This window comes from Taudactylus pleione, unplaced genomic scaffold, assembly GCF_031769625.1.
Source record: "Taudactylus pleione unplaced genomic scaffold, aTauple2 ptg001628l, whole genome shotgun sequence".
Lineage (NCBI taxonomy): Eukaryota > Metazoa > Chordata > Amphibia > Anura > Myobatrachidae > Taudactylus > Taudactylus pleione.
In genome coordinates this window covers 299,875-312,214 of record NW_028286025.1, presented here as the reverse complement: position 1 = coordinate 312,214, position 12,340 = coordinate 299,875, and positions in this window count along the sequence as shown.

The following is a 12,340-nucleotide window of genomic DNA, read 5'->3' as shown; positions in this document are numbered from 1 at the left end:
GGATGTGCACATTCGTCGTTGCTCCTGCTCCATAGACCTGCGGTGGCTGCAGCAGTGCTGCACCAATCACCTGATAAAAATGGTGCTGCTGCTACTTTCCTGAGCAACCTGCACTTGCGCAGTAGAAAAATCACTGAGAAAATGGCCGCTGCACCATTTTCCCGGAGACCTGAGCATGCGCAGTAGACTCCGGTACAGTGCCAATTTCTACTCTCTCGTTCCGCCAGCTAGAGAGAAGGGGATCCGGACAGAGACTCTACAAGGGCCCCCTCCTCTTTTGATATACGCTGGGTGCAATTGCCCCTATGTCGCCCCGCTATGCCCTTATGACTCTGACTCACATGTAGATGTGTACATGAGTAGTTCCATTCACAAAACTGTATCAGACCATTTAACCGGTTTTTCATATTTTTGCCTGCCCGCAACCAACAGGTATTTTTCACTAACATTCATAGAGGAGTGTAATATATCCCATTATATAATAGTCATACCGCATTTCACATATCTTCAAATGAGAAGTCTCCAGACAGTGGAACAATCCTGAGTCCTTCATTTGAGAATAATGCTTAGAACATTAAAGTGCCCTCCCCTCATTCCCTCTCCCGTCTTGGGCCATCTGCTGAACGTTCCCAGCATGCTCTGCTCATTAGACGCATGCAAATGAAAATAATAAATGAAAATAAGGATCCATATTGACTTTTTGCGTTCTTCATTTATTTAAAAAATGATCATGTAAAGTCATTGCAACATTCACTTCATCAGGCTGCGCGAGCGCACCGTCTACGGTCGAAGACGAGACGTTTGTGTGCGATTTCTGTTGCACTACTTTCCTATTATTATTATTTTTAGCCCCGAGCACAGTTAATGAACCAAAATTGTTTCTTTTCAAGTGTTGCAGAAGTTCTGCTAACCGCGATCATTAGATGTCATGTTGGTTTAAAGATGTCAGGAAAGAAAAATCTGTTCCGATTGAACTAGCGAATAATAAAACCATTTAGATTTCTTTTCATTATGAATTTAGTGAATTGAAATAGTGGGTGCATTTCATTCATTACTGTGAGTCTATTTGAGTTTAATGAACCAAGAAATGGATTCCGAGGCATAGTGAACACTAACAATTTTTGGGGGGCGTTTAAAAGTCTAAATTGGGGTTCATGTGGTTGATGTTTGGAAATGGAGTTTGCTTTTAATGAATGTCCACAGCTGATTTGTAACGTTAACTTAAGATACATATCAGTGTGCTCTGAGCAATTGACTGTGGCCCTGATTCAGAGCCGGACGCTCTGACAGAGCGCTCGCTCTGAATCAGGGCCGTCCCTCCTACTTTTTGGAGGGGCCTCCTGGCCGCTCGCATAGCTGTGGGTCACCACCCACAGCTATAGCGAGCGGCCAAAATGATGGTTGCGATGGTCAAGACCATCGCGAGCATCGGGCTTGCGACGAGACCCTTGCGGTAGGGTCTCACTGCCGTAAGCCCTGGAGTGCTTTTGGCTCTATGCAATGACTAATGTACACATCCATATCTGGTGCAGCGACTAATGTGCACGGGGCGGGAATAGAAGTACCTGCAGTCAATCAGGTTGTGCGGATGGCCACGGCCGTAGGAAATGAGAGCGCAGCAGCGAGCTGTCCTTTTGCGCAGGTAAGTGTGAGGAAACAGCACAAGACACACGGGATCGGTATGATTTACCGCTGGATGCTGGAAGACCGGCGGTTCTAATCCCGGCAGGTAAGTATTTTCCTATCCACTAACCTACACCCCCCTAACCCTAACCCTCCCTTACGAGTGCCTAACCCTAACCTCCTCCCCAAGTGCCTAACCTTAACCCCCCCTTCCCGGCAGCCTAAACCTAAGTCTCCCTGGGGGCGCCTAACCTACCCCTGGGGGTGCCTAACCCTTCCCCCCCTTCCCCTAGCCTAAGCTTAACCCTCCCGGGGGGGTGCCTAACCCTAAGTCTCCCCCGGGAGCCCCTAACCCAACCCTCCCCCCCGCAGCGGCGTCCGGATTACCTTCGATCGGGATATCGGGCGTTGGGTTCCCAACGTAAGTAAAATGACAGGCGTAGGGATTTTGATGCCTGTCATTAGACCCTTGTCTGGATTAGACAGTCGGTATGCCGACGGTCGGCATTTAGACCGTCGGCATCCCGACTGCATACCAGACACACCGACTATGATGCAAATAGAGAACAAAAATATTTTACCATCTATGTTGGAGTATCAACTAGTTTCCCACCATCAATGGCAGCCGTCGGTCCGCCTGCCAAAGGTCTTCATTTAATACTGGCTAGCACAGGGCTATACTGGCTAGCATTTTATACTGGCTACCATACCTCCCAACTGTCCCAATTTTAGTGGGACAGTCCCTCTTTTTGGGGACTGTCCCAATGTCCCATCTGTGGCCACAGTGTACCGTGGGTGGTCGGGAAGTTGAGGGACACGCTGTTATTGCCGCTGGCAGCTTTGCCAGTGAAAGTGAAAGAATGAACATGGCGCCCATGTTATTTTACCAGTGATTTGCACAGGGCCAATGCGGGACTCCAGAGAGGTCAGTATACTAAATGGGTGCAGGATGTGCGGTGTGGGCCCACCTTGCACCCATTATAGATACACCACTGGCCTTAGGCAATGAAAGTAAATAGGCACCATGTTGCTGAACAAGCTCCCTATACCTGTCATTTTTTACCCAGCTTCCGCAGTCATTTTTTACAAAAATCTTTTACGGACTGTTTATCATTTATCACAAAAAGCCCCCAAATTGTGTCATTCCATATTGCCACATAAGCAATTATTTTTTGGGGCAATTTTTTAAAGGTTGCATTTGGAAACAAACAAAAGTTTACACTGCTGGGGGTTGACATTCATCATGTATACACTGATGAAATGTTGACATGTTAGAAAGTTGAAATATCATCCCTGGGGGCCCAGCGATCAATTACCTGATCGTCTTGGCTGCAGCTACTCCACTGGCGGCTTTCGGGTCCCGGCGGTCATGTCAGTGCCACTTCCGTTGGAGCAGCATTCCAGTAAATAAAGTCCTCCAATCCCTAACACTAATCACTACCCTTAACCCTCCCTCTAGTGCCTAACCCTAACCCCCCCATATCCTAACTTTAATCTCTCCCTAGTGCCTAACCCTAACCTTCTCCCTCCCCATATCCTAACCCTAATCTCCCCTTAGTGCCAAACCCTCTCCCTCCCCATATCCTAACCCTAATCTCTCCCTAGTGCCTAACCCTATACCTCTCCCTCCCCATAGCCTAACCCTAATCTCTCCCTAGTGCCTAACCCTAACCCACCCCCTCCCCATAATCTCTCCTAATCTCTCCCTAGTGCCCTCCCCTAATCTCTCCCTAGTGCCTAACCCGCCCCCTCACCATATCCTAACCCTAATCTCTCACTAGTGCCTAACCCTCTCCCTCCCCATATTCTAACCCTAATCTCTCCCTAGTGCCTAACCCTAACCCTCTCCCTCCCCATATCCTAACCCTAATCTCTACCTAGTGCCTAACCCTAACCCTCCCCCTCCCTGTAGCCTAACCCTAACCCTCTCGATCCCCATATCCTAACCCTAATCTCTCCCTAGTGCCTAACCCTCTCCCTCCCCATATCCTAACCCTAATCTCTCCCTAGTGCCTACCCTCCCCCTCCCCATCGCCTAACACTAATCTCTCCCTAGTGCCTAACCCTAACCCTCTCCCTCCCCATAGCCTAACCCTAATCTCTCCCTAGTGCCTAACCCTAACCCACCCCCTCCCCATAATCTCTCCTAATCTCTCCCTAGTGCCCTCCCCTAATCTCTCCCCTAACCTCTCCCCTAATCTCTCCCTAGTGCCTAACCCTCCCCCTCACCATATCCTAACCCTAATCTCTCCCTAGTGCCTAACCCTCTCCCTCCCCATATCCTAACCCTAATCTCTCCCTAGTGCCTAACCCTATACCTCTCCCTCCCCATAGCCTAACCCTAATCTCTCCCTAGTGCCTAACCCTAACCCACCCCCTCCCCATAATCTCTCCTAATCTCTCCCTAGTGCCCTCCCCTAATCTCTCCCTAGTGCCTAACCCGCCCCCTCACCATATCCTAACCCTAATCTCTCACTAGTGCCTAACCCTCTCCCTCCCCATATTCTAACCCTAATCTCTCCCTAGTGCCTAACCCTAACCCTCTCCCTCCCCATATCCTAACCCTAATCTCTACCTAGTGCCTAACCCTAACCCTCCCCCTCCCTGTAGCCTAACCCTAACCCTCTCGATCCCCATATCCTAACCCTAATCTCTCCCTAGTGCCTAACCCTCTCCCTCCCCATATCCTAACCCTAATCTCTCCCTAGTGCCTACCCTCCCCCTCCCCATCGCCTAACACTAATCTCTCCCTAGTGCCTAACCCTAACCCTCTCCCTCCCCATAGCCTAACCCTAATCTCTCCCTAGTGCCTAACCCTAACCCACCCCCTCCCCATAATCTCTCCTAATCTCTCCCTAGTGCCCTCCCCTAATCTCTCCCCTAACCTCTCCCCTAATCTCTCCCTAGTGCCTAACCCTCCCCCTCACCATATCCTAACCCTAATCTCTCCCTAGTGCCTAACCCTCTCCCTCCCCATATTCTAACCCTAATCTCTCCCTAGTGCCTAACCCTAACCCTCTCCCTCCCCATATCCTAACCCTAATCTCTACCTAGTGCCTAACCCTAACCCTCCCCCTCCCTGTAGCCTAACCCTAATTCTCCCTAGTGCCTAACCCTAACCCTCTCGATCCCCATATCCTAACCCTAATCTCTCCCTAGTGCCTAACCCTCTCCCTCCCCATATCCTAACCCTAATCTCTCCCTAGTGCCTAACCCTAACCCTCCCTCTTCCTTTAGCCTAAACCTAATCTCTCCCTAGTGCCTAAACCTAATCCTCTCCCTCCCCATATCCTAGCCCTAATCTCTACCTAGTGTCTAACCCTCTCCCTCCCCATAGCCTAACCCTAATCTCTCCCTAGTGCCTAACCCTCTCCCTCCCATATCCTAACCCTAATCTCTCCCTAGTGCCTAGCCCTAACCCTCTCCCTCCCATATCCTAACCATAATCTCTCCCGAGTGCCTAACCCTAACCCTTTCCCTCCCCATATCCTAACCCTAATCTCTCCCTAGTGCCTAACCCTCTCCCTCCCCATAGCCTAACCCTAATCTCTCCCTAGTGCCTAACCCTAACCATCCCCCTCCGCATAGCCTAACCCTTATCTCTCTAGTGCCTAACCCTAACCCACCCCTTCCCCATATTCTACCCCTAATCTCTCTCTAGTGCCTAACCCTCCCCCTCACCATATACTAACCCTAATCTCTCCCTAGTGCCTAACCCTCTCCCTCCCCATATTCTAACCCTAATCTCTCCCTAGTGCCTAACCCTCTCCCTCCCCATATTCTAACCCTAATCTCTCCCTAGTGCCTCTCCCTCCCCATATCCTAACCCTAATCTCTCCCTAGTGCCTAACCCTAACCCTCCCCCTCCCTGTAGCCTAACCTTAATCTCTCCCTAGTGCCTAACCCTAACCCTCTCTCCCTCCCCATATCCTAACCCTAATCTCTCCCTAGTGCCTAATCCTAACCCTCTCCCTCCCCATATCCTAACCCTAATCTCTACCTAGTGCCTAACCCTAACCCTCCCCCTCCCTGTAGCCTAACCCTAACCCTCTCGATCCCCATATCCTAACCCTAATCTCTCCCTAGTGCCTAACCCTCTCCCTCCCCATATCCTAACCCTAATCTCTCCCTAGTGCCTACCCTCCCCCTCCCCATCGCCTAACACTAATCTCTCCCTAGTGCCTAACCCTAACCCTCTCCCTCCCCATAGCCTAACCCTAATCTCTCCCTAGTGCCTAACCCTAACCCACCCCCTCCCCATAATCTCTCCTAATCTCTCCCTAGTGCCCTCCCCTAATCTCTCCCCTAACCTCTCCCCTAATCTCTCCCTAGTGCCTAACCCTCCCCCTCACCATATCCTAACCCTAATCTCTCCCTAGTGCCTAACCCTCTCCCTCCCCATATTCTAACCCTAATCTCTCCCTAGTGCCTAACCCTAACCCTCTCCCTCCCCATATCCTAACCCTAATCTCAACCTAGTACCTAACCCTAACCCTCCCCCTCCCTGTAGCCTAACCCTAATTCTCCCTAGTGCCTAACCCTAACCCTCTCGATCCCCATATCCTAACCCTAATCTCTCCCTAGTGCCTAACCCTCTCCCTCCCCATATCCTAACCCTAATCTCTCCCTAGTGCCTAACCCTAAACCTCCCTCTTCCTTTAGCCTAAACCTAATCTCTCCCTAGTGCCTAAACCTAATCCTCTCCCTCCCCATATCCTAGCCCTAATCTCTACCTAGTGTCTAACCCTCTCCCTCCCCATAGCCTAACCCTAATCTCTCCCTAGTGCCTAACCCTCTCCCTCCCATATCCTAACCCTAATCTCTCCCTAGTGCCTAGCCCTAACCCTCTCCCTCCCATATCCTAACCATAATCTCTCCCGAGTGCCTAACCCTAACCCTTTCCCTCCCCATATCCTAACCCTAATCTCTCCCTAGTGCCTAACCCTCTCCCTCCCCATAGCCTAACCCTAATCTCTCCCTAGTGCCTAACCCTAACCATCCCCCTCCGCATAGCCTAACCCTTATCTCTCTAGTGCCTAACCCTAACCCACCCCTTCCCCATATTCTACCCCTAATCTCTCTCTAGTGCCTAACCCTCCCCCTCACCATATACTAACCCTAATCTCTCCCTAGTGCCTAACCCTCTCCCTCCCCATATTCTAACCCTAATCTCTACCTAGTGCCTAACCCTCTCCCTCCCCATATTCTAACCCTAATCTCTCCCTAGTGCCTCTCCCTCCCCATATCCTAACCCTAATCTCTCCCTAGTGCCTAACCCTAACCCTCCCCCTCCCTGTAGCCTAACCTTAATCTCTCCCTAGTGCCTAACCCTAACCCTCTCTCCCTCCCCATATCCTAACCCTAATCTCTCCCTAGTGCCTAATCCTAACCCTCTCCCTCCCCATATCCTAACCCTAATCTCTCCCTAGTGCCTAACCCTAACCCTCCCCCTCCCTGTAGCCTAACCCTAATCTCTCCCTAGTGCCTAACTCTAACCCTCTCCCTCCCCATATCCTAACCCTAATCTCTCCCTAGTGCCTAACCCTAATCCTCTCCCTCCCCATATCCTAGCCATAATCTCTCCCTAGTGCCTAATCCTAACCCTCTCCCTCCCCATATCCTAAACCTAATCTCTCCCTAGTGCCTAACCCTAACCCTCCCCCTCCCTGTAGCCTAACCCTAATCTCTCCCTAGTGCCTAACCCTAACCCTCTCCCTCCCCATATCCTAACCCTAATCTCTCCCTAGTGCCTAACCCTAATCCTCTCCCTCCCCATATCCTAGCCCTAATCTCTCCCTAGTGCCTAACCCTCTCCCTCCCCATATTCTAACCCTAATCTCTCCCTAGTGCCTCTCCCTCCCCATATCCTAACCCTAATCTCCCCCTAGTGCCTAACCCTAACCCTCCCCCTCCCCATATCCTAACCCTAATCTCTACCTAGTGCCTAACCCTAACCCTCCCCCTCCCTGTAGCCTAAACCTAATTCTCCCTAGTGCCTAACCCTAACCCTCTCGATCCCCATATCCTAACCCTAATCTCTCCCTAGTGCCTAACCCTAATCTCTCCCTAGTGCCTAACCCTCCCTCTCCCTGTAGCCTAAACCTAATCTCTCCCTAGTGCCTAACCCTAACCCTCTCCCTCCCCATATCCTAGCCCTAATCTCTACCTAGTGCCTAACCCTCTCCCTCCCCATATCCTAACCCTAATCTCTCCCTAGTGCCTAACCCTAATCCTCTCCCTCCCCATATCCTAGCCCTAATCTCTCCCTAGTGCCTAACCCTCTCCCTCCCCATATTCTAACCCTAATCTCTCCCTAGTGCCTCTCCCTCCCCATATCCTAACCCTAATCTCTCCCTAGTGCCTAACCCTATACCTCTCCCTCCCCATAGCCTAACCCTAATCTCTCCCTAGTGCCTAACCTTAACCCACCCCCTCCCCATAATCTCTCCTAATCTCTCCCTAGTGCCCTCCCCTAATCTCTCCCTAGTGCCTAACCCGCCCCCTCAATATATCCTAACCCTAATCTCTCACTAGTGCCTAACCCTCTCCCTCCCCATATTCTAACCCTAATCTCTCCCTAGTGCCTAACCCTAACCCTCTCCCTCCCCATATCCTAACCCTAATCTCTACCTAGTGCCTAACCCTAACCCTCCCCCTCCCTGTAGCCTAACCCTAACCCTCTCCCTCCCCATATCCTAACCCTAATCTCTACCTAGTGCCTAACCCTAACCCTCCCCCTCCCTGTAGCCTAACCCTAATCCTCTTCCTCCCCATATCCTAGCCCTAATCTCTACCTAGTGCCTAACCCTCTCCCTCCCCATAGCCTAACCCTAATCTCTCCCGAGTGCCTAACCCTAACCCTTTCCCTCCCCATATCCTAACCCTAATCTCTCCCTAGTGCCTACCCTCCCCCTCCCCATAGCCTAACACTAATCTCTCCCTAGTGCCTAACCCTAACCCTCTCCCTCCCCATAGCCTAACCCTAATCTCTCCCTAGTGCCTAACCCTCTCCCTCCCATATCCTAACCCTAATCTCTCCTAGTGCCTAGCCCTAACCCTCTCCCTCCCATATCCTAACCATAATCTCTCCCGAGTGCCTAACCCTAACCCTTTCCCTCCCCATATCCTAACCCTAATCTCTCCCTAGTGCCTAACCCCCCCCTCCCCACACCCTAACACTAATCTCTCCCTAGTGCCTAACCCTCTCCCTCCCCATAGCCTAACCCTAATCTCTCCCTAGTGCCTAACCCTAACCATCCCCCTCCGCATAGCCTAACCCTTATCTCTCTAGTGCCTAACCCTAACCCACCCCTTCCCCATATTCTACCCCTAATCTCTCTCTAGTGCCTAACCCTCCCCCTCCCCATATCCTAACCCTAATCTCTCCCTAGTGCCTAACCCTCCCCCTCCCCATATCCTAACCCTAATCTCTCCCTAGTGCCTAACCCTAACCCTCCCCCTCCCCATAGCCTAACCCTAATCTCTCCCTAGTGCCTAACCCTAACTCCCCCTATATCCAAACCCTAATCTCTCCCTAGTACCTAACTCTAACCCCACCATAGCCTAACCCTCATCTCTCCCTACTGCCTCACCCTAACCTTCCCCATAGCCTAACCCTAATCTCTCTTTATTATTATTATTATTATCCTTTATTTATATGGCGCCACAAAGGTTCCGCAGCGCCTTACACAGTACATAAATGAGCACACAAGAAAAACAGTTAATAGTAATACAAAACAATGCAGGACAAGGACAAGGTTATAAACTCAGCTGCAAAACACAAGCAGCAGGACATGAGCAACCAGGTGTTAGGTGCCATTGTGGGGAGTTAGGAGTAAATTATACTATAAGTAGGGAGAGGAGAAGCACGTGAGGATGAGGGCCCTGCTCGTGAGAGCTTACATTCTAAAGGGGAAGGGCAGACAGACAGGGGTGACACAGAGGGGTAGATAGTGAAGAAGGAGCATGGAGCAGTGGGTTAGGATATGTGCTGCGGAATGTGTGTGTATAAGACGACCTGATGTTATGTAAAAATTAAGTCCTTCATACATCTATCTCTATGATAGAAAATAGATTGTTTGTGTTATTTACATGAGAGATGTACAAAGTAAAGTAGAAGCACTTTAATTTGTGTGTTACATTTTAGCATCTATATACAGCCTGACAAGAAATGCAGCTATTATGGGACTGTCCCGCCATCCTAATACAGTAGTGACTACTTTAGTTCCAGCTGCTGGGTGCTATGCCATGCTCCTGTGAGTGGGTGCATCTCACATGCTAGACCCACTCACAAATGGGTGCAGCCATACATGATGTGGTCCCACAGGATGTTGCAGTACCCGGGCCCAGAATTTCTCTTGGCAGCCCTGGAGGTGACAGACAGAACGAGGAGGGAATGGGGCTTAGTAGTGGGGTAACAAGACCATGGAGGGAGGTGGTTGAGAGTGGAGGTATAGGAGAGGTGGGGGAAAGAAGCAGAGGGTTGGAAGCAGACTGATGAGAGAAAAAAAGGAAGAACAGCAAGTGGAGGAAACAGGAGGGGGAAGAGAGGGATGGATAAAGTAGAGGATTATGTGGACATAGAATATGGGGGTTGTGTGAAGTAAGGGTGTTCATGCTAGGGGTGTGCACCGGCCACTTTTCGTGTTTTGTGTTTTGGTTTTGGATCTGGATCTTTCTTCGTGTTTTGGATCTGGATTGGTTTTGCCAAAACCACCCTTCCGTGTTTTGGGTTCTGGGTTTTGTGTTTTGGATCTGTATTTTTTTTAAAAAAAGCATAAAAACAGCTAAAATCACAGAATTTGTAGGTTTTTCTGCTCCTATGCTATTATTAACCTCAATAACCTTAATTTCCACTCATTTCCAGTCTATTCTGAACACCTCACACCTCACAATAGTGTTTTTATGTCCAAAACGTTGCACCGAGGTAGCTGGATGACTATGCTAAGAGACACGAGTGGGCGGCACAAACACGTGACCCATCTAGGCGTGAAACTGCAGTGGCAGACAGGATGGCAGTTTGAAAAACTAGGCCCCAAACTGTACATAATGCAAAGAAAAAAAAGAGGTGCAAGATGGAATTGTCCTTGGGCCCTCCCACCCACCCTTATGTTGTATAAACAGGACATGCACACTTTAACAAACCAATCATTTCAGCGCCAGGGTCTGCCACACAACTGTGGCTGAAATGATTGGTTCGTTTGGGCCCCCACAAAACAAGCTGGCAATTAATGTGTCCCTGCACAAACTGGCTCTATGGAGGCAAGATGTCATCCTCATCCTCCTCATCCACCGATTCCTCACCCTCTTCAGTGTGTACATCCTCATCCTCACAAAGTATTAACTCGTCCCCACTTGAATCCACCACCACAGGTCCCTCTGTACCTTCTGGAGGCTGGTCTCCCTGGAAGAGCTGATAATTCATTTTGATGAACATCATCTTCTCCACATTCTGTGGAAGCAACCTCCTACGCCTTTCGCTGACAAGGTTCCCGGCTGCACTAAACACTCTTTCGGAGTACACACTGGAGGGGGGGCAACTCAGGTAAAATAGAGCCAGTTTGTACAGGGGCCTCCAAATTGCCTCTTTTTCCTGCCAGTACAGGTATGGACTGTCTGCCATGCCTACTTGGATGCTGTCACCGATGTAATCCTCCACCATTCTGTCAATGGTGACAGTATCATATGCAGTGACAGTAGACATGTCAGAAATTGTTGCCAGGTCCTTCAGTCCGGACCAGATGTCCAAACTTGGTCCTGCCTGCCCTGCATCACCGCCAGCGGGTTGCTTAGGATACCTAAGTTTTTTCCTGGCAGCCCCAGTTGCAGGAGAAAATGAAGAAGGAGCCGTTGACGTGTCACGTTCCGCTTCAGCTGACAGTGTGTTCACCAGCAGGTCTTTGCACCTCTGCAGGCTTGTGTCGGCCGGAAAGAGAGACACCACATAGGCTTTAAACCTAGGATCGAGCACGGTGGCCAAAACGTAGTGGTCTGATTTCAACAGATTGACCACCCTGGAATCCTGGCAAAGCGAATGAAGGGCTTCATCCACAAGTCCCACATGCCGAGCGGAATCGCTCCGTCTTAGCTCCTCCTTCACTTTCTCCAGCTGCTTCTGCAAAAGCCTGATGAGGGGAATGACCTGACTCAAGCTGGCAGTGTCTGAACTGACTTCACGTGTGGCAAGTTCGAAGGGCTGGAGAACCTTGCACAACACGGAAATCATTCTCCACTGCGCTTGAGTCAGGTGCATACCCCCTCCTTTGCCTATGTCATAGGTGGATGTATAGGCTTGTATGGCCTTTTGCTGCTCCTCCATCCTCTGAAGCATATAGAGGGTTGAGTTCCACCGCGTCACAACCTCTTGCTTCAGGTGATGGCGGGGCAGGTTCAAGAGTGTTTGCTGGCGCTCCAGTCTTCGGCACGCAGTCGCTGAATGGCGAAAGTGGCCAGAAATTTTTCGGGCCACCCAAAGCGTCTCCTGCACGCCCCTGTCGCTTTTCAGAAAATTCTGCACCACCAAGTTTATTGTGTGAGCAAAACATGGGACGTGCTGGAATTTGCCCAGATGTAATGCCCGCACAATATTGGTGGCGTTGTCAGATATCACAAATCCCCAGGAGAGTCTAAGTGGGGTAAGCCACTGGGCGATGATTTCCCTCAGTTTCTCTAAGAGGTTGTCGGCGGTGTGCCTCTTACTGAAACCGGTGATACACAG